This window comes from Amblyomma americanum, chromosome 6 (genome assembly GCF_052857255.1).
Source record: "Amblyomma americanum isolate KBUSLIRL-KWMA chromosome 6, ASM5285725v1, whole genome shotgun sequence".
NCBI lineage: Eukaryota > Metazoa > Arthropoda > Arachnida > Ixodida > Ixodidae > Amblyomma > Amblyomma americanum.
In genome coordinates this window covers 153,284,755-153,305,850 of record NC_135502.1, presented here as the reverse complement: position 1 = coordinate 153,305,850, position 21,096 = coordinate 153,284,755, and positions in this window count along the sequence as shown.

The window sequence follows — 21,096 nt, the reverse complement described above, 5'->3', positions numbered from 1 at the left end:
TTAAAAAAAAAAACTAACGTTCCCCTATGCACCTTGGTTTCGGTGTCTGTTGGCTCCCTTCATAAATTTGTCAAACGGGCCCCTCATCTCCTTTAACTTGTCTGCTAATATATATATATATATATATATATATATATATATATATATATATATATATATATATATATTTAACTCTCTCAGGTTACATCATCAGCAACAAAGGAGAGAGGAGGCAAGGCAATAAGCTGCGTTGTTGCAGCTTCAGAGCCACCTTGCGCACTCTGCCAGGGGTTTATAGCCCAGCAGCTCATCACAACAGTGAAACAGCGCACTCACAAATACAAAAGAAATACAGCCGCAATGTATCTACATCTGACATTTGCATGAAGTTACGCCCCTAATATCATTGGACTTTATTTCACAAAACTACTCCACATTTCAATACTACGCATTTCAACACTAAACTACATATTTCATAAAGAAGGTAGTGTAGCAGTCAAGCCTAAAGGCGCGTTTCAGTCGAAGGCTACGGAGGCAGAAATCTGAGTTCACTTTCACGCGCCGGCTGATCTGTTAAAAGAACAGTTCAGATCCAAGAAGAATTGTAATAATATAGATTTGTACCATATGGCCAGTGCCTTGAGGATGTGGAGAACCTGTTTCCCCCCTCCGTTTCGATGCGGCCCATCTTCATCGTCGGCCGTCGGGACGGACAGCCCCCGGCTGGGCGAGGAGGGAAGTCTCCCTATGGGGGAAAGGGAACGGCGACGGGAGCGCCACCTCGTAGGTTACGCGGAATTCTGCGGAACCGGAGAGAGGCTCTTCGGGATCCGGCCAGCGTGGTGAGCGGTTGGAGCCGCACGCTCTCGTCACCTTCCGCGGCAGGCGCACGGGGATCCGTTGTGCCTTGCCGCTGGACTTCTGGTTCCAGGCAGCGAAGCGAGCGCAGCAAACGCGCGCTCTGACCGCCTTCCCCAGAAAATGCTAGGGAATGGCTTTGCCCCTTAGAATGCAGCGCGCACGGGAAAACCCGGCCGCCATTATCGGCGCATACAAACGTTCGCCGCCGATACCTCCGAAGTCGCGCCCCTGCCCCAGCCGGTAAGTCGGAAGTCCTTCTTACGTAGCCTTCTATTTCCGAGGAATGCCTCGTTGATGTTTTGTAGCTAGCTGGCCCACTCTGTGTATTAATTGCAAGTGTAATAAATAGCATATGAGTGTTAACGCTGTGTCGTCCCTTCCCTTTGTCCCTCGAGCACGAACCCCTCCGCGGTTAGCGAGCGGGAACGCTGCATCCGCGGAGTGGGAGTGCGGGCGGGGCGAAAGGCTTTGTTTCCCCAGTATTTCCACAATGGCGTCCCAACGTGCGGCAAGCTCTTGGGACGAGGGACGGCAATCAGTTCGGTTCGTGGAATGCCCGCCCGGATTTGGAACAGCGTTAGGCCTGAACCGAATTCGGAGTTTCTAGCAAGGCGAAGATGCTTTCTTGACAGCGAGATGAGCGTAATAGCAGCATGGGAGGATTGCCGTGCATGCTAAGCTTTTGATGAGCACTTTATCGGTACACCTGTGGAAGGTGAACCTACGAGGTCCGCTCATGGAGAGCGAGACCGAGACGCCCACGGAGAACAGCGAGCCAGAAGCGAGTGAATGCGGAAGCCTGGAGGGTGGCCCGATTTTTCTTGTACATAGTTGTAAATATTCTCTGTTCTGTCTCTTTGGCTCTGGGAGCCGGGTGCCGTAGTCAGCTGTTTTGGATTGCAGTCGTGATTACAGGAAAAGAACCGGGGCGCTGCGACACCGCGGGAAGCGGTAGGCGCCGTTCGCGTTAGGGTCACCTTGGCAGAAACGTATCTCCTCGTGGCGTTGTGTTCTAGCTATTGTCCTTGGCCCTTCGTTGGCATCCGGAAGTGTAAGAGCGAGTAGGCCTAAGGCTCTTCGGGAGCTGCCTGTCGCTTTTGGGAGGACACAGTCGTACCGTGGCACAAGCACACGCAAACGGGCTTGCTTGTTGTATATTTAACCTCGCTAGAGCCGAGAGGTCTCGCTCAACTACAGAAAGCTGACTTTGTTCGAACGAACTTACTTTTTGGGCTGCGAAGCGAATTTATAATTTCGCGGAACCAGAGACGCTAACGCAGCTCAAGTGAGCTTAACATCACCATGCCGGAAAGCGAACCGCGAATGTGCTTCGTCCGAAGAGAGCCAGCTACGTTCAAATGAACCGAGCGTTTGGGCGGTGCCGGATAGGATTGTTTGGCACTTGCATTACTCCGCATTTTACCAAATGAGTTGAAGAGAAGCTGCCCCGGCCTGCTGTCCATTGTATGGGTCTCTGCCTGCTGCCTTGCGGCCATGAGTCATCGAGCTGCAGAGTCTCCGGCGAGCAGTTTGCAGCGGCTACGAGACGGGGGGCCAGCCCCTCTACCTTCCAACCAAGGACGGGTGCCCGGTGACCTTGCTGCTCATCGGATGACCCCAGCACCCGCGTGTACGAGCTGTCTTGCAGTCATCATCGCAACGCTCGTGGCCCCTTCGACGATGGCATCCATGGACGGGTTCAACCGTAGGCCGACATTTAAGGAGGGAGGGATGTGGAGAACCTGTTTCCCCCCTCCGTTTCGATGCGGCCCATCTTCATCATCGGCCGTCGGGACGGACAGCCCCCGGCTGGGCGAGGAGGGAAGTCTCCCTCATGGGGGAAAGGGAACGGCGACGGGAACGCCACCTCGTAGGTTACGCGGAATTCTGCGGAACCGGAGAGAGGCTCTTCGGCATCCAGCCAGCGTGGTGAGCGGTTGGAGCCGCACGCTCTCGTCACCTTCCGCGGCAGGCGCACGGGGATCCGTTGTGCCTTGCCGCTGGACTTCTGGTTCCAGGCAGCGAAGCGAGCGCAGCAAACGCGCGTTCTGACCGCCTTCCCCAGCAAATGCTAGGGAATGGCTTTGCCCCAAGAATGCAGCGCGCACGGGAAAACCCGGCCGCCATTATCGGCGCATACAAACGTTCGCCGCCGATACCTCCGAAGTCGCGCCCCTGCCCCAGCCGGTAAGTCGGGAGTCCTTCTTACGTAGCCTTCTATTTCCGAGGAATGCCTCGTTGATGTTTTGTAGCTAGCTGGCCCACTCTGTGTATTAATTGCAAGTGTAATAAATAGCATATGAGTGTTAACGCTGTGTCGTCCCTTCCCTTTGTCCCTCGAGCACGAACCCCTCCGCGGTTAGCGAGCGGGAACGCTGCATCCGCGGAGTGAGAGTGCGGGCGGGGCGAAAGGCTTTGTTTCCCCCGTATTTCCACAAGCTCCAGCAAGAAAAAAATGTCTAGATACCATCTAGATACCCTCTGCCAACAAAGCCCGGCCCCTTCGCTGGCTTCTTGGGTCGTGGCAGAAAGCAGCTGCTCGCTGAAACAGGCTTGAGACACGCAGTTATAATGTTTGCGCAAAAAGGAGTAGGACAGCCCTGCTTCTTGAAGCTTGGTCCTTTTTCTTCTTTTTCTGTAACACTTAACATACATGACCAGCAAGCTGAGTAGTTTGTTTTGTCACAGAAGACATTCTACATTTGTGATTTCAAATTATAATTGACTTCTTTTCAGCGCCGGCAGCTCTTCCAGCTAGGGACCCGGAAGCTGCCAAAGATTGCAGCCAGTTTGTGAAGGCTATTATGGGCCTTCTCGACCAGCTCAGGTTAAGCAAGAAAGCCTGTAATTTGACAAGGCTCTGCAGAGCGGCTACAGGTGATATTTTTATTTATAATCCTTATTGCATGTACTAGCTATCCTAACTACTATTGTCAAAAATGAATTTTGCCAAATAACGTTTTCTTTGCTGTTTATATGTGCAGATGCCATCACCGAAAAGGAGAAAACAGCTGTGCATTTGTACCGGCCTACATCGGCAGGCGGCTGTGCGCAGCTTGCCACCGGGGTAGGCGGTAGAAAAAAACACATGGCTGAGGTGCTGGCTGGGACAGCGTCTGGGCCTGCCCTCATTACAGTCGCTCCCTTGAACCCGGGACCTGCTCGAGCAGCGGAGACTTTGACGAGGCGGTCGAGCCCTGATGAGACCCTACTGAACTAATGAATGGCTTCCGTCCAGTTGAAAAATACACCAGGATGTTTTGGTGTGGTCTGGTGTTTTCTGGTGTGAACACCAAATGGCCTGACGTGTTCTGGTGGAAACACCAGACAGTTTTAGCGTGTTCTACTGTTTACACCAGAATGGTTTCGTGTGTGCTGGTGTACACATCCTAGCGTGTTAAAGTGTTTTGATGAGCGCACCAGGGTGGTTCGGTGTGTGCTTTTGTACGCATCCTAATGTATTAGTGTGTTGTGATGTGCACACCAGGGGCGTTGGTGTGGTCTAGTGCACACACCAGACTAAAGTGCATGTCAGAGCGCTGGTGTGTGGTAGCGTGCACATCAGAGAGATGCTGTTTCTTGAGCATGTAACACTGCCCACAGAAGCCAATTTACTCGCTCTGTTTGGATCATGGGCAGCTCAGCGTAATTATACAATAGATTTGTAAGCAATTACATCACGCCATTAAATAAAAAATTTAATTATATCAAAATAATTATATGTCGAATATCACGGTGAATAACACAGTCTGTAGGAAATCTGAAGATTGAATATGACGCATCAGTGCAACACCGAGTGCATTTGAGGGGCTGATTGCGGTCATTCGAAGAAACGGGGGCGCGAGGCGCCTTAGTCTAACTGCAATTTTGTAACAGTTCGCAGTATTTATTTGCCATGACACGCGCAACGCTATTAGCCACGCGCCAGCCCCTAGCGAGCTTCCCAACGGCGTTGAAATCCAACGCGCTGGCTGCCAGCTCACGTGGCAGGCCGAAGCAACCCCTCCTCCTCCTCTCCCTCCTTGACATCCGGGCATCCCGGGACCCGGCGCGATCGATATCCGGCTAGGCCTTACGCCGCACCGTGCCATGGTCCGTACTGCTGTTGTTCGGGTGCTGTTTGTGTCTGATTCCAAAATCGTTATTTCAAACTCGCGTTTTCTTACCGTAGCTTGCGCCGTGTGTCAGCACGCAGCCGTTCGCGTACATTGTTAAAAGTGACCACGCCGAAAAACATGGAGCCGTTTCATCTTGACAACACGTTCGGGTACAACCATGGTAGCCGCTGCAGCTTTTTTCTTGCCGCAGCCGTAAAACAATAGAAGAAAAGGTTACTGAAAGAAGTCGCGTCTTCATTTCCAGGGGAGACCCTTAGTGTAGCGTTGGAATGCGTGCAATTTGAGGGTGCGAAAATGAACGAGCGAGCACAAAGGCGAGAAGAAACGGAAGGGACGAGGCTCTGTCAGTTCTGTCCTGTTCGTTTCTCTTCGGCATTGCGCGTGGTTCACTGGTTGTTTCCGCTGCAGCAAAGTGCATTCTACATTGAATCATCAACATGCTGGTCTGTCAGTATTCGCAGTGTATATGTTGCGACGCGAGCGCCGAGGTCTGGCATAGATGCATTTGCTAAATGCCAGACACGCGTAGGAGTCCTAAATGTAAATGCGTTATTCGACGTCCTACGTGATCGTCCGCGTCCTGCACGCGTGTTTTTTGACGCCGCTACCGGCCCGTTGCGGACTGCCTTTCGATAGCGCGCGCGCCGCTCGGTCTGTTTCGCGTTGTGTTATTCGCTACGCGTACATGCGTCTTTCTAGTGATCTGATGTGGCTTTTTAAGATTAGAACACACCTCTACAAGCCGATTACACCAGCTGTCAAGCTCAGGGTGCGAGGGGCTGACGCGTCAAGGCATGCAAGTGACTGAGTGAATTGAACGACGCGTCGCAGCGATACTCCATAAAGGAAGCTGGCTACTCGATCACCAGTGTAACATTGGTAACGTTGCCTGCAGCTGTAAGGTTCTTTTAGTTGCTGGCAGCCATGACCAAAAATCACAGCTAAATATTGACGAAGAAGTAGCTCTACAGAGTACTTAGAAACAGCGCGAAGAAACGCGGACGCCACGAAGAAACAACACACACGAGCGCTCGTGTGTGTCGTTCCTTCGTGATGTCCGCGTTTCTTCGCACTGTTTCTAAGTACAATGCATCACCAACTAGCCTGGAACCTTGCTCTTCTGATAGTACAGAGCTTATCATGATATACTAGCGTGAGCAAGTGGCGTTAAGTATTTAAAGTTTGACTGTTTAAGCATTTTCTTGCGGTTGTATGAAATTCCAGCAATACAAATAATTACAAGGAAGTGCCAGATATTGTGGGTGCAAGAATACAGAGCTGGAAATTATGATGTTATGCATGTCAAGTGCCTGCTGTTCAGTAGTGAAGATGTCTGAAACGAGCTTCATCGGAGAGGATGTCTCCACTGTCCAGATTTGGGGCTGTTCTTACCTGTGCCCCTTTCAACATACATTACAGAGCACAAGTATGTATATATGTTTCTATGATCTGTTTTCTCGCCTCTGTGATAAGATGGGTGTGTTGCAATATCTGCTTTGTACCTGAACTTTGACGGCATGTATTGGCGTTCCCTTATTCAAAATAACATGTGTGTCTCTTCTCAATACGTCATCATCAGATAGTGCCACTTTCATGCTCAGTATGAAGCAGTGCTTAAATTTTGGGGCGCCTCGGCAGGCCGCAGAACCCCTACCAAGCCTAACAAGGAATCTGAGACTCCGCGTACTAGAATGTAGGGAGTGTATGAATCCGAAGCAAGCAACCAATTTTCTTTTTCTTGTTAATGATGGTTGGAACATCTCTTCTGTCATTTCTAAAATTTCGTGGTGATTTTTACAAGAATCATTAAACATTTTCTTAAAGCTGAGATGGAAAAATGCAAAGTTGACAGCACGACACAAAGGGTGGAAGAAAAAGAGAAACCCGCACCCTCATACAAGGAGTGAGTCCAGAGCTGGCCGCTCCGCTCCAAGGCTACACAGCAACAACGAGTACACTGGCATAGCCTCAGCTCAGCCACTTTCTCTCTCTCCCTCTCTAGTTCTCTCCCCACCTGTTCTGGAGTCCCTAGAGGTCCCCTTCCATGCAGCCAGGCTTTAAAAAACACCCATATGAAGTAATGGGCTGCAGGTCAACATATTAAGTTGATATTACAGCATGAGGACAATGCTTTTATCTTTTTTTCTCTAGTACCTAGCTCACATAGCACTCCTCATAGACAGGTATAGCAGAAGGATAACCATGTCATTTTTCTGCATTAATGCCGGTGTCACATGGGACTGCTCCGAGGCTGCTCCAGCAAAGGCGTTTAATTTCACCAGCTAAAACAGTGTTATATAGTGCGGCTGTGAATGCGCTCAAAGATGAAAAATTAATTGGACTTGACAGCTTCTCTTGTAAGCTTCTCTTCTGGTGCCTCTCACTGTAATTGCAATACTTTTAGTGCCTCTAGATTTGAGTGCAAAATAAGCACCGTCTACCAGAAACTACTTCAGGATCTGTTATATAATAACCTGTGCACAAAAAAGCTAAAAGCGCTAAATGAAAAAAGGTGAACCCTCAACATAAAACGTTACCTCGGTTATTATTCTTGGTGAGTTTTGATGTTCTTGCCATTTCAATTGCTTGGTGTTGACACTCTGCAAGTTCCGCGAATATACTTGCTCTAATACACTTAGAGAAAATTAGGAGCTTGTATTGACCTGTTTGGCTGAGCCTTTCGGCACGCTACCTGACATCATAGTTAAAAAGGCTTGAAAGAAAGTGCAGCTAATATGGACACCAGATGTTTGCTTGCGTTCTTTCAAATGATGCCTTAGACATTAATGAACATGAAACACCCGTGATATTTGCTCTACGACTGGTAAATAATTTATAATTGCCTTTCTTGTTTTTGTTTCAGTTTTATCAACCGACGATGGCAGCGATGGGTAGTTGGTTTTCAGGTCATGTCAAAAGCAAGAAAACTGGTAATATAACTGCTGATATTGCAGCTTTTGTAATTGCAGAATATGAAACAGGGTGTTTTAGGTGTTTTAGGGAAATAAAACTGCATATCAAGGCTTATGTTGTAGCTTTTTCTATGCCTCAGCAGACCTAAAGGCCAACTAGGCATCACAGCTATCATTCGGCTGATCAATACTTACAACATTAGGGAAGGAAATGAAATCATAAATTATTTAATGGATGTAGGCGAATACCACTTTGGGGATTTATGTATTCTGATGTCTAATGCAGCAATAAAAAGTATGTGAGGAAAATTAGGTGTTTTTAATCCGTGAAACTATTTTTTAAGAGTTGCACTTTTCACTGTTCTCAATTTGCAGAGGTAGCAGTGTTTAGCACTGCTTGCCTTCATTTTGTTGTTTTCTTTTCGTTCACTGATTGTGCCCTGTTTTTCAGTGTTTTTTTTTGTGTTGTGTAATCAGGCACTGTATCCCTTCTTTTCTGTTTGAGCATCTCTTCGTTTCAGTGTTTTTTTTTTTTGTGGCAGGCATCATGACAGCTGGCAGCTTTCCTTTCATTTTTGTCTTCTCCTCTACTGGTGCTCATGGTACTAGACAGACTATATTTTACTGAGACGCTGAATTCCAAATTGTACAGCATAATTTAGGTGCCCTCTTTCTTTTCAGCAGCTGCCATGAATGGTGATGCCTACTGTTGCCACAAAACTAACATTAACACAAATTTGTTTAACAAGTACAGGGCATGCTTTGCTCATGTAGAATTCGTGCATTTACAGTGTATAGTTTGTGCGTGGTCTCTTAGTTGGTGATGAAAATTCCTTGTATTGAAGTTGTCACTAATACCAGCAACTCGGTATTGGCCAACGATATACAGAAAAGATGAATTTTGACGTTGAGCGCAACAGAACAACAACAAAAAAAAACGGCACAGCCGCACAGCACAACACACAACACATCACGATCGAGGCACAAGAAAATAAACAAACATCGACGTAGACTCAACAAAGCTTCTATTATTGACGGCTGCCAATCATTGTGGCTAGACGAAGAGGAAACGTACGTAAAGATTAGAGCCAGACTAGTTGAATTCGTCTGTTAAACGATTATGACAGCTCCAGTATATGTTTAGCTGCTATGTATAGTGTACACACAAGTAATCAGCACAGCCGCTGTTGAGGGAAGCATTAATATTTCTTTAGCCTCGTTACCTTAACTCTTACTAATGTGGGTAAGGGCGTTTTCAATAAGGCTTCCGAAAGGTGGATTTCTGAAACGCAGTATGACCTTTTCCTTAGCTTACACTTTCAGTAATCTTTCTGAAACTCGCATTTCGAGCTAAAGTAAGGTAGAGGTAAGGCCGGTTTTTGAATGCAGAGGTTAGCTTCGGGGACGAAGTCGCTGGGGATCCAGAAAAGCGTCCTCCTCCGACGGCGCCAGAAGCAAAAAGGCAGAAAGAGAAAAACAGCTACCGGCAGCCATGTGGCGGTTCCATCTAGTCTGTTTCAGTTTCATTGTAACATAGCGTGTGTTTCTACTTTTTACTTTATGTTTGATGCTGTAACTAGGTTTTCGGCCGTATCGGTGTCCGGAGAAATCGCATCGATTTCCATCAATCGCCATTTGTAGATACGCGCGGAGTAAAGACCTTTTGCTTGCGCTGTAATTGAAAATTGCATGAGTTCTCACGGCGTTATCACAATGCAACATTTCTTATTTGCTTAATTCCTGGCTGATATCTGTTTGAATGCGGTAGCTTTTTTTCTACTGATCGGAGATTACTAATTCCATCAAAGCACCCGACGTAATAGCCATACAGAGTAGGTTGTCGTAAAAATATGGTAACGCTATTCCTAAAAAACTATGACCGGCAGCACGACGGGCGAGGCGGCAGCGTTCAATCGCGCGTCGCGACCCGTGAGACCAAACTCCATGGTGCGTTGCAGTTATGTCAGTACTTACACATAATACGTTTTCGAACAACGTTGTTCAGCAGCTTTCGCGCGAAAGATTAGACTTCATCACCGATCGCGCTTTCGCTTGCTGCCTGCTTTGGCGCCACGCGTCGGCTAGCTATTAATTACTTCCCAGTCCGAATAGTGCAACCGTTTAAGAGCACGTACTCACCGCCGCCCTCAGATATAACGCGAACGCTCTACTGTGTATTTTGGACTAACATTACATCGGCTGAGCTTTGGCTGCGATAAGCTGAAGCCCGATCGCTATTCTCAGCCCCTGCACTGTGCAGCATTATGAGGCATAGCGAGGCGGCCGCTCATTGACGCTAATAAATGTCATTCCAAGCGACACGCGTAAGTTATCATGGTACGTTTAAAGGCGGTGGCAAATAATTCGAAGGGGCACAATGCTGAGGCATTCAGACTGCATAATTTGGCTGCGTACTATTTCAGAACACTGATAGCTAAGATGTATCGCCTGCTAACTTGAATGACACGTAACATCGAAGACTATACCTTAACGCAGTGAAATATCAACCGAACCATTTTTACGAGTGTCACGCGTCGTGCGCACATGTGCTTCACAGTAGCTAGTGTGTACAAGCAATTAGAGAACCGTATCGTTAAGCACACCCAGTGCTACCGGTTAGCATACCCACCCAGCTGTTTCTATCGTCAGCTACATGATTTCCTGCCGCCCACTCTGTGACTAGCATATAACCATGAAGCCAGGTTTGCCACCATCGTCACTAACATGAGCTCCCACCACCTCCACTGCGTCGGCCAAGTGCCAAGAAATATCTCTAGTGGCGCCGCATTGAGTTCTAGCCGCCACCACCGTACCCAACATCTCTCGAACAAGCCCAGTATTATTTCCAACACCGCGAATATACTTCTAATACACCTATCGTGGGTTCCACTGTGTCCATGGTTACGAGCAGAAATAATAATGGAATTTTCAAAAAGAAATGACATTGGCTCAATGCTGGAAAACATCTGATAGCCCAAATGGGGACGCCCACAAGACCTTGGTCAGCCTGTGAAATGTGTGCGCCGAACTGTTGCCCACATCAGTCTATTGTAGGGACCATGAGTGCAAATTCAACGTCAATGATGCTTCTATGCTGAAAAAAAAACCTCTGCTAGCCCAAATGAAGCTGCCCACGCGAAACCAGTGTCGTTCTCACATAAGATTTGGAGGCACTGTAAAACGGGCGCGCCCAACTGCTGCCCTCATCGGTCCCTTTTAGGGTACTTGAGGGTAGAGAAAACGTCAATGCCGGATGTGGGCTGAAAAACACCTCTGCTAGGCCAAAGGCGGCCGCCCACACGAAACCTCTGTAGGTCCCACATAGCAAGTGATGGGGCTGCAAAAGGGCACGCTCACATGCTCCCCACATCGCTCCCTTGTATGACACTTGAGGGCAGGTGTACACACATCTGGGGTCTGTGCATCAAAAACATCGTTAAGCCTAACTGCGGCTCCACACACAAAACCGCTACGATATCACGTTAAGCGTTTCGGGGACTATAGAGGGGGTGTGCCCACAAGCTAGTCAAAACGGTTGCTCTTCGGGGTCTTTTTGGGAGACCAACACAGATGCAACGCTATGCGAGAGGTAATGTGGAAAGCAGAAATCGCGCGACCTATTCATAGCAGGAGGCGATCCTACATCGGCAGGAGCGGGGCTTAACTCACCGACGTGGCTCCATCGTGTTATGCATGAATATTTTTAATGCACAACTTTGCATGCTTTGCACCCTCGCAATCATGGAAATGTTGCAAAATAGTCAGACTATGCATAGCAAATAATGCAAACTTGGTAGGCTGCGCGACTACCCAAGACTCACCAAATGTCATTATAGTTCGGAACACAAGCGGGGGCTCTCCGCGCAGCGCTCCAGAATAAGTTGCGCTCCTGCGCAATAAGCTGAGCCGCCCTCATAGTTCATTTTAACCCCCGTTTAATTAGAACATTTAGTGTATTTTTAAGGTATGGCTGACACTGAAAAAATCCGTACATCACATTATGCCTTGAGGCTGTAATGGGGCCGTTTGGGGTGGGCCTCGGCATAAAGAATCTACATTGACCTCCTATGGGGGCCATGTGGGCTGGCCCCAATTGGGCTTTCCTCTTTTTAACCCGCATCAGTTCCATACCGATCTCGAAGCGGCTAACTGATATGAAAACTTAACATTCGCCTGGAGGGGTACGCTCATATTACCAAAATGAAACTGATAAGGGTGGTGGTGGTAAACATTCATTTCTTATGTACAAGAATGTGTTTGGATCCAGGCCCTATGGGCCAGGTGCTCACAAATAAAAGTGAAGCTTCGATTCAGGAGACCCAATGGCGTCGAGCGCCGATCGCGCCCTGGCGAGCAAGGTCCGTTGGGAGTGTAGGTTATAGCAGCTCCGCAGCGCCGCCTCCCAGGCCTCCCTAGAATTGTGGGAGATGAAGGATTGGGAAGCGTGGGGATTGGAAGGGCAGGCCCGTACCATGTAGAAAACGTCCAAAAACGTCGCTCTACAGAGGCTGCAGCCACCATCAAATTCAGAGTTGAAGTGTTTCAATACTGTCGGGCACAGCATGTTATTTGTAAAGATTTTGAGGAGCCAATCGTCCGCTAACCGGAGACCCTTACAGGGTTCTGGAAAGCGATGATGACTGTGCTTATAATAGGCAGTGATGTCTTTGAATGTAATTAGAGATTGAGTAGGCTCAGATTTGGCTTCCAGAGCAAGTGTGAGTGCACAAGGAGAGAGGTCGCGGGCCGCGCGATCGGCTAACTCATAACCCTGGAGATCCAGGTGGCCGGTAGTCCAGATGACGTTACAATATGGAAGGACGCTGGACCGACAGCAATGTTGTAGGATGCGCTAGGCGAGAGGAGCTATCCAAAGAGGATCTTTATTCCGACAGGCCACCTTCGAGTCGGTAATGATGTGTTGCAATTGTGGGACGGAGAGTGCGAGCGCACTCGCGATTTTCTCAGCGTGTTGTGCTGTAGTCGCGTAACGTGGGTCCTGCCACTGTGGTGGTGTTGTGGACCACTGCTGCGGTGACCCACCCCCCACGATGGAGACCAGCAATGTCCACGCAGTGCACGTGTTGTTGTCGACCATACTTACGCTCCAGTGCCTCCGTACACCCTCGGCGCTGGCCATTATGGTCAGAGTGATGTTTGGCGGGGAGTGGGTCGGACACTGAGGGTGCGTCTCCAGGGTTTTAGCGCTCGTAACTTTTCCTCAAAGGTAGCGGTGGGTTGGATATGGAGTCAGTAAAGAATGCGGCGACCGGATGACAGAGCTCGGTGGGCTACTGACATCATGAAATGCAGGCCGGACCTAGGTAGCTCTAGAAAGGCTGCCTGCATCGGTCCAAAATGGCACCCATTTACGTGTAAGTAGGCAGCCCACTGAAGGTAGAATGCTGCCTCTGTTGCAAACCCCACATATGTCCCACCTGGCTCACATCGGCAACCCACATTGGACCTACAGTGGGCCTAACTTCATTGCCCAGTTTGTGCACACTAGACCCTCAGTTGTCACTTGTCCGACACTAAATCATCAATCCGGGCCTGACCTCCTGAATTAGTCCGCCGATCGAATCTGTTAACCACCCTAGGCTAGTGACTGCACAATGTAGCCACTATAGTTTGCCTACGAGCATAACAATGAGGTGGAGGTCATTCAGCAGCTACTCTATGGTTCAGGTCACGATTTGAATTGCTATATGTGCTCAAGCCCAAGGTGTAGAATATTGCCACGCTACTAACTCCTATAGTGGTGCCATACGCGGCTAAACTGTATTACCTGGCAGTTAGCAAGCCTTGAGCCATCTCGGGGCTAGATGTTTTCTCGTCTTCATCTCTCGAGCTGCCTGCTGACTTGTGCGTCCCAACAGCGACTTGCGCGTATAAGTAAACCACCCCTGCGCATGTCAACCGCTTCTCGGTGACATATTTGGTGGAGCCGCTGGGTAACGGTCCATGTACGCTGACCTCGAGGACAATCCTGACGTCCGTTCTCAACGCGTGGCTACAACACCAGTCCACAAGGCGAGCCGCCACCTGCGAGGCCTACAACCAGAGTTCGGCCAACTCACAAGATCGGTAAGGGCCATGACGTCCGCTACGGTTAGCCAGACAAGTCTTCATTCCGGGATTGTCCCGCCGCTCGTCCTTCACACACATCGGTCGCCCAAATCATTCCACGGTTAGAGGCTTGAGGACGTCGAAGACTGGTTGGCCAGCTTTAACCGTGTGGCAGGCTTCAACGAGTGGGACGGCGAGCGCAAACTACGGAACGTGTACTTCGCACTGCAGGACTCGGCCAACAGGTGCTATGAGAACCACGAAACGTCCTTCACTAACTGGGAGATCTTTCGCCGAGAGATTTTAGCCACGTTCAATACCAGCGAACGAAGAGAGAATGCGGAAATCGCCTTGCAGTGAGGTCGAAGCAGCTGAACGAGAGCGTGACAATGTTTATCGACGACATGACGCGACTCTTCAATCGCACCGACCCTGCCATGCTCGAGGCCAAGAAGGTACGCCACTTAATGCGCGGCGTAAAAGAGCAGTTATTTGCCGGACTGGTACGTAACCCGCCAAGAACGATGGCCGGCTTTGCCAAGGATGTAACAAGCATGGACCGTTCTCTCCAAGAACGGGGCGCGCACTACGGCCGTCAGGCTAGTGCCGCAGCCGCTCACCCCTGCACGCCCACGTTGCTACCCACTGAGAATTATCGAGAGCTTGTAAGGAGCCTGGTGCGCGAATAATTCGAGAAACTTTGCTTAGAAGCTCCACAGGCCAGCGTCGCTGCCATATTCGACGTGGTCCGAGATGAAGTCCGTCGTGCTGTTCAGTCGCAACCAGCTCCACAGCCGGCAACCTATGTGATGACATACACTCAAGGACTACAAAGCTGTCCTGGGCCAGTGAGGCAAGCCTTTTCCCCCGGCACTCCGGTGCCTTCACTGCGGTACCCTACTGCAGCTGTATCATTCGTACCACAGGAGCCCCGGTCCTCCATGAGCAAAGCGCGCGTTGGCATACGCCAAACAATAGGCGGCTCTGCTACCTCTGCGGGGAGCCCAGCCATAACCTCCGCCACTGCCCCTACCGCAGAATGGGCTTAAGGGGTCTTCATCTGACGCGCCTCGGCCATGCTACGGAGAACGGCCGCGGGACATCGAGCATTACCTGTCCGATAACGTGCAGGAACGCTTGCAGCGATGCCAGTCGCGGTGATCATCCCCACGGCGGTTTTCTTTGCCAAGCCACTCGTCTTCTTCTGGCCAGTTCAGAGGTACATCCCCACGTCAGGATAACTGAAGACGGCGTCCTCCGGGGGTAAGGCCGCCGCGGCTGGACCGAGTAAAGAGCCTCTACCCGCCGATTCGCTGCGACGCTCCGACCGACGACGTCCTGACCCGACGACCTGGACGACGCGCTGCTACCGACTGGTTCTCACCGAAATCGACGATTCACTGCTACGATCCGAATGACGACGACTTCACTCGGCGACCTCAACGACAAAGACGTGCTGTGACTGACTGTTGTGTGCCAAAATCCCAGTAATCGCTGATGAACGCGATTTCACCGCACTTGTGGATACCGGCAGTGATTCTTCTTTAATGAGCAGTCGATTAGCCACGGCCCTTAGAAAGGTTCTGACCCCTTGGTCTGGGCCTCAGATCTGCACCGGCGGCGGCCATGTCGTACGCCGATTGGCGTCTGCACGTCACAAATACAGATCCGCGGTGCTACTTTCCCTGGTTGCTTTGCTGTGCTGCCCCAGTGCTCAAAATACCTGATACACGTACTCGGTTTGAATTTCCTTCTGCAGTACGGTGTTGACATCAACCTTCTGGAGATGGTCGTGTTATTTTCCACTCGCCCACCTGTTGACGGCGATGCCGAGCCTCGCAGGACTAAGTTACGCGTCTTTGGCGACCACGTATTGATCCCGTAAAGAGCTAGCATTTTTGGTACCGTAAAATATGGCAACTGCACCGGAACTCGTGGCATCGCTGAAATTAACATTTCATTTCTCCTTGGTCGGCAAGGCTGTGTTTCTCGCGGAATTGTTGAGCTGAACAATGACCGAACAGGACTCTTAGCGGCCAATTTTGGAAGTGAACCTCAGTGTTTGCCGGGCAGAACAGTTATTGCGTATTTCGAATTCAGCTAATTGCGGGACAGCACGCTTTTTCCAAACCCTCAGTATCAGTGGAGGCGCCGACCAATCAAATAAAAACCGACGTGAACCCGAACCTCACGTCTTAGTAGAAAAGCGGAGGAGTCTTTCTGCGACTGCTTTGTCTCGACCTCTAGGGATTGGCAGACACCGCTCTCAAAGCATCGAATCATAGTCGACGCTAACCAGCGGCCGTTATGTGAGCCGCCTTTACGGATATCTTCAAACGAGCGTCATGCCATTCGTCGCCAAGCTGAAGAAATGCTCCAGGTCGACGTGATACAGCCGTCAACGAGCCCGCGGGCGTCGCCTGTTGTTCTAGTAGCAACGGAAGATGGAACAATACGGTTCTGCGTTGATTACCGACGTTTAAAGAAGGTCTCAAAAAAGGATGTTTATCCTCTGCCGCCCATTGATGACTCCCTGGATCGGCAGCTCCACTCCAAGTACTTCTCATCGCTTGATTTACGCAGCGGCTATTGGCAAATCGAGGTGGACGAATGCGACCGGCAAAAGGCCGCCTTTATTACACCGGACGGTCTGTACAAATTCCGGGTGCTCCCTTTCGGCCTGTGCTCGGCTCCTGCAACATTCTAGCGGATGATGGACACCGTTCTTGCTGGTCTGAAATGGCAGTCCTGTCTCGTGCACTTGGATGATGTCATCTGCTCTGACACGTTCGAAGAGCACCTGAGACGCCTGCGCGCTGTGTTCGAAGCAATTCGGTTGGCCGGTCTTTCCCTGCTTTCCCTGAAGCCCGAAAATTGTCGCTTCGCTTTCGAAGAGTTGAAGTTTCTGGGCCGCACCGTGAGTAATAAAGGGGTTAGCCCCCATCCCGATAAGACAGCCACCGTGGCTGCTTTTCCTGTGCCCACCGATAAGCGAAGTGTGCGCCGCTTTCTGCGTCTGTGCGCCTATTATCGGCGTTTTGTGCAGAACTTCTCCCAGATCGCTGAGCCCCTCACCCGCCTCACGAAAGATTCCGAACCGTTCTTGTGGGGCCTGAAGCAACAGAAGACCTTTCAAGACCTCCGAACTCGTCTCCAAACGACGCCCATCCTTGGACACTTCGACAAGTCGGTCGCCACTGAACTGCACACAGACGCCAGTAATATCGGCCTCGGTGCGGTGCTTGTGCAGTTGCAGGATAGTCTCGAACACGTAAGCGCATACGCGAGCCGCGCCTTGTCATGATCTAAGGCAAACTATTCCGGCACCGAAAAAGAATCTCTGGCCAGTGAGTGGGCACTGACCAGATTTCGCTCGTACTTATATGGCCGCCTTTTCACGGTCGTCAGTGACCACCACTCGCTGAGTTGGCTGGCGAACCTCAAAGAACCTTCGGGACGGCTTGAGCGCTGGAGCATTCGACTTCAGGAATTCGGTGTCACCATCGTCCATAAGTCTGGTAGGAAGCACAGTGAGGACGACTTTATCTCGTGCTCCTATCGAGGACTCCTGAGCTGACCACGACGACGATTCAGTTTTTCTTGGCGCCATCTCTACGTCCGTTCTCAGTCAACACCAGAAACGACAGTGAATAACGGCCCCTCATTGAGTATCTGAAAGGAAGCGCTCAGTCTCCCCCACGAACCTTCTCACGCGGACTGTCGTCGTTGTGTTTATGCGACTGCATCCTAAATAAGAAAAACTACAGCCCGACGGAGGCTGTTAATCTACCCATCGTGCCTACGTCTTTTCGCGGCGAATTCCTGCAGGCGTGCCATGATGACCCATCTTCTAGTCTTGTCACCTGGGTTTTGTCGAACATTTCCACGAATACGGCAAACGTACCACCAGCCCAGGGTTGCTGCAGTTGTGAAGCATTACGTAAGAACTTGCCGCAAGTGTCAGCGTCACAAGACGCCGCCGACTAAGCCAGCCATCCTACTGGAGCCTATTGATCCGCCTCAGGTCCCCTTCCATCAAGTCGGCATGAACTTACTCGGCCCATTTCTGGAGTCCTCGCTGGGTAGCCGCTACACCTCGACGACATCAGCCGATACTATGAGGCTAAACCTCTGCCCCGTGGTACCGCTTAGGCAAATGCGAAGTTTTTATGAAAACATTGTGCTCCGTTACGGTGACCTCTCATCGTTGTAACTGACAGGGAAACAACGTTCACCTCGGCCCTTGCGCGGGAGGTTATGCGCCTAAGTGGCACCAGTCACCGCAAGACAACCGCCTACCACTCCCAAACAAACGGCCTCACCGAACGGCTCAACAAGACGATAGCCGACATGATTTCTATGTATGCCGACGCGTACCACCGAAACTGAGAGGCCATGCTCCCTTACTTCACATTTGCCTATAATACTACACTCCAGGAAACGACACGCGTCACTTCATTTCGTTTAGTACATAGTCGCGAAGCCACAGCCATGCTCTATGCAGTGCTGCTTACAGCTAGCGCTACCTCCTCCGTTATGGGTGCTGCCCAATTCGTTCGTTACGCAGAGACCACCCACCCACTCGCTCGAGAGCGCATCCGGCACAAGAAAGTTCTCGACGCTCGGCGCTAAAACATCTTTCATAGGAATGTGCGTTACCAGCCAGGCGAACAAATCTCGCTTTGGAGCCCAACTCGCATGCGAGGGCGCCCTGAAAATCTTCTACGCCGATACTTTGACCCCTACGAAGTGCTCTGCCAGCTCAGTGAAGTCATCTACGAAGTTCTTCCCCAGGGAACCGTTCGCTCTTCTAGACGGCTGACCTCCGAAGTTGTCCACGTCACCCGGATGAAGCCGTACCAAGCCCGCTAGCTCGTCGCGCGTGTCTACACCGCACGCCAGACACATGCGACTACCCTTGTTGTGCTACATCAAATTGCTGCCGCACCGCGTCGATGTCTTTCAGAGAGGGGGAGTAATGCCAATGCTACAAACTCCTATAGTGGCGTCATACGCGGCTAAACTGTATTACTTAGCAGTTGACAAGCCTTGAGCCATCTCGGGGCTAGATGTTTCCTCGCCTTCATCTCTTGAGCTGCCTGCTGCCTTGCGCGTCCCAACAGGGTCTTGCGCGTATAAGTAAACCAGCCCTGCGCACGTCAACCTTTTCTGAACGCTACCTTCTTGAGAGGCGGAATTTTGAATGATACCAGAAACTATAAAAATTAAAATTGAGGATTATCTAGCTAAATATTACAACAGATATCATTGCTGCACTATAAAGAGACAGAAAGTGAGCGGGATCTTCAAGGAGAGAAGGGCAACTTGAAGGGGTACAGACACAATTCTGTACACAAAAAACGGCATGGTTTCTGTCATATGGTCGTAAGAAGATGCACTCAAACAAGTTTAAGACATAGGTGTTAAGTGGAAGATAATAAGATTTTCAAAATTCTCCAACTGGAGAAGTCACTGAAATCAGTACAGTACTTGTTCACAGGAGCATCAGTGCTAAGGTGTGACGCCGACGTCACTATGAATGTGTTAACCCAGTTTGCTAGGTCATCACTAATATCAGTGTGCAACTTCAGAGGTAATGCCAACTTAAGCAAAACTCCCAGCAAAGAAATAGAGTGCTTTAGGTCTGGTTAAAGCTGGAGTGACCTGATAGCTGCATCTGGCCGAGTGGAACTTGTTCAGTCGAACTGCAAAGGCACTCTTTCGCGGCTTCGTTTGGCTTCTTCGTCTTCGTCCCACTTGACACGGCGCATGCGCCCAGCTGTTGCAGCTCTGTTTCGCCAGCGCGCCGTGCAGCCGGCAGCAGCAGCTGGTCCGCCCCACGTGACCAACCACGTTACCATGCTGAATGCTCAAAGTAGTTGCGTAGTGGAGTTATCGCTACAAAAATACTTTTATTTAATTATATACGCTGCGCACTGCGGTTTTCAGCTCGTTCTCACGCCTGCTGCGTTCATCCAAAGCGGACACTCAGAACCGTTTCTAATGGTTCAGATTAATGAAATGCGTTTTAAACCCAGAAGACAATTACCTTGGCGTGGCATTTAATGCGAGGATACGATGTTGTATCTGGGAAGAATCTGTTTAAAAATATTTACGGGCAAGTAAATACCGGCTCCAAGAGGAGCTGCGAGCATCGCATAGCGGACTGAGCGAGAGGTCGTCGTCTTCGTCCGTCGTCGTATCGTTACATAGCGCACCTCTTCGTTCGCGTCATCTCGCTACATGGACCGGGGAAGCCGAAGAACGCCGTCCCGATGTTGGGGTGCGAACCTGAGAGCGACATGATAGGGTTAAAAGCCGCAAACATGGACGACGTCGGTGACGAGGCGAGTGGAGGATGTTTAAGACGCATGGGCAGAGATTTCATTCTTCGAGTCAGTCCCTCTGCGCACCACACGGTAAGGAGCACTGTGGTGAAAAAGATGTTTCTCGGAGTGACCGACGCGACACGAAGGCGACCACAAAAGGATGACTGATTCAGGTGCGCAGTTGACTTTAAGGTGTCGGCAGTTGTAGGAGGAGTTAGGGCCCGCTTAAGAGTGTGGGAGCCAACCGCGGCCTATTTGGCGCGCCAGGGTGATTTAAGCGATGGCATCACTAGCGTAAGTGGTGCTGGATCCATACTGCAGAAAATTTCATGAGAGCGTCCTAGGCCAAACGACGGTACCCACCAAACAAAAGGTAGAAGTGGAAATAGCGTGCGGTGTCATGCTCAGAACAACTGGATGTGGACGTCGCATAATGCTATGGTCTGTCCCGGTCTCAGTGCTCGGGGGAGACACACAAAGGTAACATGATGGTCACAGTTCAGTTGATGGTCACAGTTCAGGTGAGGCGAGGCGGCCGGTGAGCAGAGTGGTCTTTCGGTGGTGTGCTGTGACGGGCTTTTGCTGCGTGGAATATGAACGGAGGATGTCGTCAACGACTCCGGAATAAAAAACTACGGCCGCGCTAGGTGAATAATTGGCGAGGAGGGCCATTGTGCAGAATGACATTTTTTACAAGAAACCCGGCGACATCTGCAGAGAAGCTCGTTGGCAAGACATTCGTGATGGCGCACATAGCGGCATAGTTCATTGCGATAGCGATCCACTTATGGCCAGATAAATATGTGGGTTAAGGGCCGAGAACGACGT